Source organism: Puma concolor, chromosome A3 (genome assembly GCF_028749965.1).
Source record: "Puma concolor isolate L17-30 chromosome A3, mPumCon1.1.hap2, whole genome shotgun sequence".
In the NCBI taxonomy this organism is placed as follows: domain Eukaryota; kingdom Metazoa; phylum Chordata; class Mammalia; order Carnivora; family Felidae; genus Puma; species Puma concolor.
In genome coordinates, this window is record NC_141669.1 from 18496678 (window position 1) to 18504085 (window position 7408).

At 50.1% G+C, this 7408-nt stretch overlaps 1 long non-coding RNA gene across 1 annotated transcript; it reads left to right on the plus strand.

The window, feature by feature from the left end:
• The first annotated feature begins 510 nt into the window (after positions 1-510).
• Positions 511-7208, plus strand: LOC147582284 (uncharacterized). The gene is made up of 2 exons (XR_015248932.1): positions 511-667; positions 5172-7208. It is a non-coding gene; the product is annotated as an uncharacterized LOC147582284 (long non-coding RNA).
• The last annotated feature ends 200 nt before the right edge of the window (positions 7209-7408 follow it).

The window sequence follows — 7408 nt, forward strand, 5'->3', positions numbered from 1 at the left end:
ACTTTATTCACTGCTGTGTCCCCAGCTCCTGGATCAGTGCCCAGCACCCAATTAATATTTACTGAACTTATAAATAAATATATCCTGAACTAAAACTCCTAAGTCTTTTCACTAGAACTGCTCATACGTCAGCTTTATCTCATCTGTGTGTGTGCAATGGTGAGTTTTTAACTAAAACTGCAGCATTTTATCTTTCAGGTTTGGGTCCATTGATCCAGACTTTCAGGTTTAGTAAGTCTTGATTCCACGACAATCATGGATCCTCTCAAATTTTTTTTAATCCCCCAAAACCCTAGCAGCATGCCATTATCCCTCCACTCGAGCCATAAGTGAAATGATGGGCCTACAGAGTCTCCCGGCACAAGAGTAGGTATGTCCTCTCAGGACTAGGTTATTTGTTCTCAACCTGTCAAAGCCAGGAACCATTGAAATAAAGGGTCTCAGCCCTGGAAAGGGACTTCAGGATCGAGTTACCAGATGCTTTGATTTTATAGATGGGGGCCACAATGGGGAAGTGAGTGACAATGGCATCTCTTTGACATCATACAAAGGGTAGCGATGAGTTCATAAAGCCTCAGCCTCTCAGCGTTAAGTAGGAGCTCCCATAGCAACAAACTCCTAAGGTAGCCTCGGACCAGCACCTGAATTCTTCATCCATGCCAGAGAGGTAAGATCCATGCACAAAGACTAGCTCTTTGTTATCTTTCCCCATGCGTGTAGCCCATGAGCAACCAGCTGGAAACACTGGGAGGCCTGCCCAGGGCCCTTGGCCTTTCCCATCCTCACCCTGTCCCTCCTTCTCCCTCCTCCTGAGGCTACAATGCTCTCCTGTTCTCTTCCTTTTCCACCCCACTGATATGTAAACTGATTTACATAGAGTGGAAATACACCTATGAGCCAGGTCAACAGACAAAGGGAGGTTTCCTGGTGCTCCTAAGAGCATAAAATCCTTTGGCTATTTAAGTATTTAAAGAAAATGTGCCTGAAACAGCCAGAAATATCAGGGTTAAGGGAAGAGCCAGTCGCAACATGTATTTGTTGAATGAATGAAAGAATGAATGACTTCACTATGTGAAACAAAGTAAACGGACATAGTAATGGAAACTGTTGGTGCTCTCTTAGACTTATCTTGGTCTGAGTGGGGACATCAGAAGACATCACGGCCACTGTCTCCCCACTTCCCAAGGAAAGGCTAGACAAGGGAAGTCCCACACTGGGGTACAATTCACATTCCAGGATTTCCCATGGGACCAAAGGGAGCTGGCATGCAGCCCAAGCCACATCCTTCCTCAGGCTTCTTCCCCTGCCCTATCCTGTTTTCCTTGCGCCCCCACTCCTGAGGGCACCCCCTCAATAAATCACATTCTGAAGAATTCTTATCTCAGGCTCTGCTTCAAGGGAACCTGACGTGGGTGAGCAGCATAGTTCGACAACACAGAATCCAGTGTTTTGTACCGTATCTGGCCCCTTACCACCCATAAAAATCCCTCCGACCCTCCCACCCATCTTCCGTGCCCAGAGCTCAGTGTTACCTGACCTTCAATTCTGAGGACTGATCAGGCTGTACAGACACGATGTGATGGCAGCTGTGACTACTCACCCATAATGCAGAGACACACGGAAGCAAACTATCTGCAGCCACAGTTTTAGACACAAGGTGAGCAGCTTAGCTTTAGAAGCCAAGAAAGACACAAGACTTACAAAGCTGCCAAAAGGTGTCTTCAGTTATAGGAACAGAAGCCGCTGCAGCAGTCATTAATTACTTATGGAACAGATTTGGGGAGGAGGTGGGGGCAGGTGGTGAGACAAGAAATACAAAAATGGAGACAGAAATATTCGCATGGGCTTATCTTAAAAACTCACAGGTTGGTCTCCTCCCCACGTTTTGCCCAGAGAAAGCAGTAACTCAGGCTGCCCTGTGCCACTGTCACCTCCCCTGTGTCCCCTCTGAGAGGCCAAGAAGGAAGCTTGTCCTCTGGGGTGCTAATCTCCGACCTTCTCAACCTGTTCAGCTTTCGGTTCTAAAGAACTTCAAATAACAGGCCTAACCAGACCATTCAGTACAGTCTGGAATTATTCGTGGGGCCCGTGGGCAGAGACCCCCGCCATGCAGCCAGCTCGCCCCTTCTGCAAGCACCAACCACGCACCCACCTGTCCCCGCCACCTTCCTCGTCTGCAGAGAAGCAGAAGGCAACAAATGAAGTCCTGAGCCTCCCGTTCACACACACACACACACACTCCCGCCATCTCTACTCACCCTCTACTCCTGAAAAGGTGGAAGAAGCCGCCCTCATCCTCACAAACGCCCTTCTGGTGGGTGCCTGCCCTTCCCCGCCCCCACACCTCCAATCTCTCCAGCTTTGTCATCCGCTCCTTCCCAGGAGAATCTTACTGCGCCAGAGTTTTACCTCTTAAAACAAAAAAAAATTTTTTTTAAAAATGGGAAGACTATAAGCAACAGATCCCTCACCTGATGCCTCCGGTGAAAAGAGAAAGCACCAGATGGGCGCCCTCCCCTTCCTCCCGCATGCACACACCTGGCCGAGCCCCTCCAGCAGACAGACGCCCGCAAAGGGCACCTCCTGTGCTCCGAGTCTGCACCCTCCCACCTCCTCAGCTGGGTCTGTTTTCCCTGGATTAATCCTTTCTGGATATTTAACTTTTTCCTTGACCAACTCCCTTGCTCTCCCCCCCTTTAAGTTTGGTTCTTCGGCCGTCAGGCTCTCCGGCGGCTCCCTTGCTCCCCGGCTTCCAGCACGTGCACCCATAACAGCCCCCACCCCACCCCCCACCTGCGTCTCCAGCCCAGCCCTCAGGCCCCAGCACACCACAGGTGTGTCAGCTTCCCAATGGACACGGGCCTCCGACAAAGCTTACCCAGAACTAAAATTCTCCCAGCAGCCCCTCCCAACCTGCCCCCCCCCCCCACAAAGCCTTGCTCTTTATCTTTAATGTCGCATTTTAATAAATTAGCATTCCCAGCCAGCCTTGGTCCAAACTAGAGAGATCTGCATCTGGTCCTTGTCCCGTGACCTTTAACCTTCTCCTCCTTTAACCAGTAAACCTCCAAGTCTTAGCTGCATGGCTCTTCAGTGTCCCTCAAACCTACCTCTTTCTCCCCATCAATCGAGGCCCCACCGTCACACCCTCTAACATCAGAAGAGCCTCTGTCCTAACATGTGGCCCACGGGGCTCCCACAGCAGCTAGATGAGATGGCTCTGAAATAGAATCCGCAGCTTAAGCCCTTTCTGCCTGTCTGCCCCCACCCCCAACACTCGGGCCTCCTCCCAGGAGAAACAGACTCAGGGAAGAGAAATTGAGCAGAATGCAGCAAATCCAGGGGCAGGAAAATTATTGATTCGTGCATTTGTTCGTTCATTAAATTATACCTTCAGAACTCGGAGTTAGTCCTTCTGGGAGGCTCCAGGCCCAAGCACTTAGTTTCCTTGTTTACTTCCTTCACAGCACTTACCTCCATTTGTTATTGTTTTTCTTTGATTCACGGTTTTTATACTTTTTAAAAAATCTATCTCTCCTTTAAGAATATAAGTTCCTTAAAGAAAAGATGTACTCTGTCTATGTGATATGGTATTCCCAGCCCCTAGAACAAGGCAGGGCATAGGGCAGTCCCTCAGGAAATGTTTATGAACTAAATAAAGGCATGGATGAATAACCAAACTGGCATGTGATATTTTCTCTCCACAGTCAATTCTACCACACTTTGCCATCAGCCGTCACCAAGAATATACCCAGTGCCTACCATGTTCAGAGCACCAGTGGCATGGGATAGTACCCACAGCATAGAACAGAAAATGTAATCTATGTGCTGAGGTCTCTCTAGGGAGGGATAAAACCACGGTGCGAAGGACTAAGCACCAGCAGTGTGTGACCGGGACTCTCCATGCCCAGGGTCTGGCCTCCCCCCAGAATTGTGCCCAACAGAACAGCCAGTCTTAAGGAGGGAACCATTGCAGCCCGAGGGAGCCAGGCCCTGGGGATGTTCCCACTCTTCTGCCTTATGTTTGCCCAGACCCCAGAAACTCATTCATGTGCTCAGACCCCAACAGCCCTCAGCCTCCTTCTATAAGGATAGAAGAACAGACGTTGAGTTAAAAAGAAATAACGAAATATGACATCACTCCTCTCCTTAAAACCCTCCTTGGCTTCCCTCACACTGAAAATAAAATCCAAATGCCATGTTTAATCTCAAAAAGCCCTGAATGATTTGGTATCTGCCTCTGTAGACTAGATCCAGGAAGCCACATTTCCTGTTTTTTTGTAACTGAAAACATCAGGCTTGTTGTAGCCCCAGGTCCTTTGCCCTAGCTATTCCCTCCACCTGGATGGCTCTGCCCCCTGATCTCTACCAGGTTGGGTCCTTCTTGTCATTCCACTTAAACATCACCAGGTGATGTCTCTCTGGCTACCCACAGCGCCCCCGCCCCATTATACTGCTGGGTTTCAGTCTACATCTACATACCCCTCATCACCATCTGAATCTTGCATGTTCAGTGTTTTTGTATCCCCCCCAAATATTAGTTTTCTGTGCTGCATCCCACATCACCACAAACTCAGCTTACAGCAGCACCATTCATTAGCTCCCTAGTCCGTGCAGCAGAAGGGACTGAGTTTTCTGCTCAGGGTCTCACAAGAGATGTAGGCCAGGCTGCGTTCTCATCCAGAGCTTGGGGTCCTCTTCCAGGCTCCTGTGGTTGTGGGAGGATTTAGCTCCTGGCAGGTATGACACTGGGGTTGCCATTTCCTTGCTGGCCATCATCCAGGGGCTGCCCTTAGCTCCCAGGGGCCACCCCCATTCCTTGTCACATGGCCCTTCCATTGTAAAAGCCAGAAACAGGATCTCCCTCACATCCAGGCCCTGTCACACTTTGAATCTTTCCCACCAGGAAGAGCCAAGTCCCTCTGGAGGGATGACCTGATTATATCAGGTGTACCCAGAACAATCACTTTTAAGGTCAACTGTGTCATACAACATGACCTAATCATGAAACCAACTGTCCCTTTATAGTCACAGCCCACACCCACACTCGAGAGGACAGGATTACACAGGGCATATACACCAGGGGTGGGAATCTTAATGGCCATCTTAGAATGCCACCCGCCGTACCCACTAGAGTAGCTTCACCTGTCTCGTTATCTGTGTACCCCAAGGCCCAGGACAGTGCTCCCAACCATGAAGAGTAAGGCGCAAAATGAGAATACTGCGCAGTACAGCGTGAGAAACCAAGAGAATTACTCAGCAATTGGAAGTGACCCAGACCCAGGAGACTGACCAGCCCATGCCGCATCTGTCCAGCCCAGGAGCCGAGGGAATTGGAATCCCACAGTCCAGAACCAGTCATGGTCTACCGGTGTGTTGCAGCATGTTATTGGCCGCCTCTGGCCTGGAATTGTTCCAGCACATAGAGGATCCCCATCAAATATTTTTTCCCTTATGAATGGAATAAAAGGAAGAAGGTGATCTCTTCTGGAAACTAGAGATGGAAAGAGTTGGATGGGTTGGAAGGGGTGAGCAGAACAGGAGCCATGAGCCAGTCAAGTGCATCCCAGCTCTCACAGACTTCTCTTGCTGAATCCATACTGGACGCTCTTGGCCTAGCCAACACCTGCCCGCTGAGGGCCAGCTCCCATCCAACCCGACCCACCTCCTCCATGAAGCCTCTCTGACTGCTGACCTGAAGTCTTCTGTGCTTAACACCTAACTACCTCTGGTGGCCCCTTTTGTTTTAAGTAGCCTTCGTGCCTAGTGTGGAGCCCAATGCAGGCTTTGAACTCACAACCCTGAGATCAAGACCTGACCAGAGACCAAGAGTTGGACACCTAACTGACTGAACCACCCAGGCACCCCTCATGTGGCCCTTTTCAGAAGGCTGCCTTTTGACATCTCTCTCCTATTGTGAACAGCAGGCCAAAGCCCACATGCTGTTTGTAGTTTGCCAGGCCTGTGTCTCAAGTCCCTGCCTCATCCTCACCCTCCTTGAGGAAGAGGCCGCCTCGCCCTTCTGTGTGTTCACCCAGTGCACAGTGAGCACCTTCTGGCCATGCAAATTCTTTGGGACCTGCTTGGTGACTTGGAGTTGAGCTCTGCTGCCTGCAGGCTCTGGGAGTGAGCCTGCCATGGGGTAGGCATGGGGCTAAGTGTGCTGGATGGGGCCGGTATGGAGCAGTGGAGACCAGATGGTGAGAGAGCGCACTGAGAAGGAGAGAAAAGAAAGCCATCAGACCGAGAGCACCTGTTGTTGTTAGAGCAGTGTGAGGACCCACATCCAACCAGCTGGCCGTCTCTGCTCCTTGCTCTTGTCACAACCTTCCAGAAGAGATACGGACACTCAGAATTGTCCCCATTCTCCCTTCTCTTTGTTTCCAGTGCTGGTAGTGGTCAGTGTTTGGTGCAGATAAAATGATACAGCGATACTGCTGATGGGGGCGATTTATCTTGCCCTTAACATCCAAGAGAGTAAAGGATAAGGATCTGATAGGCTAGTAGTAGGTTGAAAGGTGACCGTAAGCCTGTGAGTGAGGGTCACCAACACATAAGCCCATGTGGGTGCCCGAGCAAGAAGGTAATGTTCATGCCGTGGGTTCAGGAAGGACTCTCACGGACCTAAGATGGGTTAGAAATGCACTGCACTCCTGAGTCTGGTTCTGGGCTCCCACAGGGGACACTGGCACTTAGAGAGAGGTCAGAGGGTAGCCTCGAAGGTGATGAGCAGGACGGGCAGCAGGGCCTGGGAGAAAAAGAGGCTGGGATTATTCATCAGGGGAAGACAGGCAGGCAGGATTTAACACAATCTTCAGGTATCAGAAGAGCTCTCAGGCAGTGCAGGCTAAGTCTTGGCAGTGGCTACTGAGGATGGAACAAGGAAAGAAACTTAATCCGCAGCATAAGGGATTTAGGATAGAATTTCCTGATGGTGAAGGTTGTTAAAAGTTGCAATGAATGGTCTAGAGAGAGATTCTGGTCTACTCTGGAAGCTTTTACAAGTAGAAGAGATTATCCTCTGGCAGGGCAGCTTATCTCTAATCCTGCCTGAAGGCAGGGGAATGGACACAATGACCTCAGGGTCTCCTTCAGACTTGGAAAGCAGGTCTTCCCATCGGCAGACCAGCCAACACTGCTATGCAGGTGATGCACTTCAAGGAAGGCCCAGAGTGTTCCCAGAAATAAAGAGAAGCTGCCTGATGTGAGATCTTCTTTCCTTTTTCTTATTTTTTAGCCACAGCTGCCTTGCAGCAATGACCAAGTTCCTCTGTAATCTCAGCTCTGATCAAGGGCAATTTAAACAAGAAAGCCAAAAGCAGCCACAGACCACACAGAGATAGATGACTCTCTGCTCTGCAAAGCACCCCAGACAACAGAGCCGTGGTTGTGGTCTTCTCCACGGAGG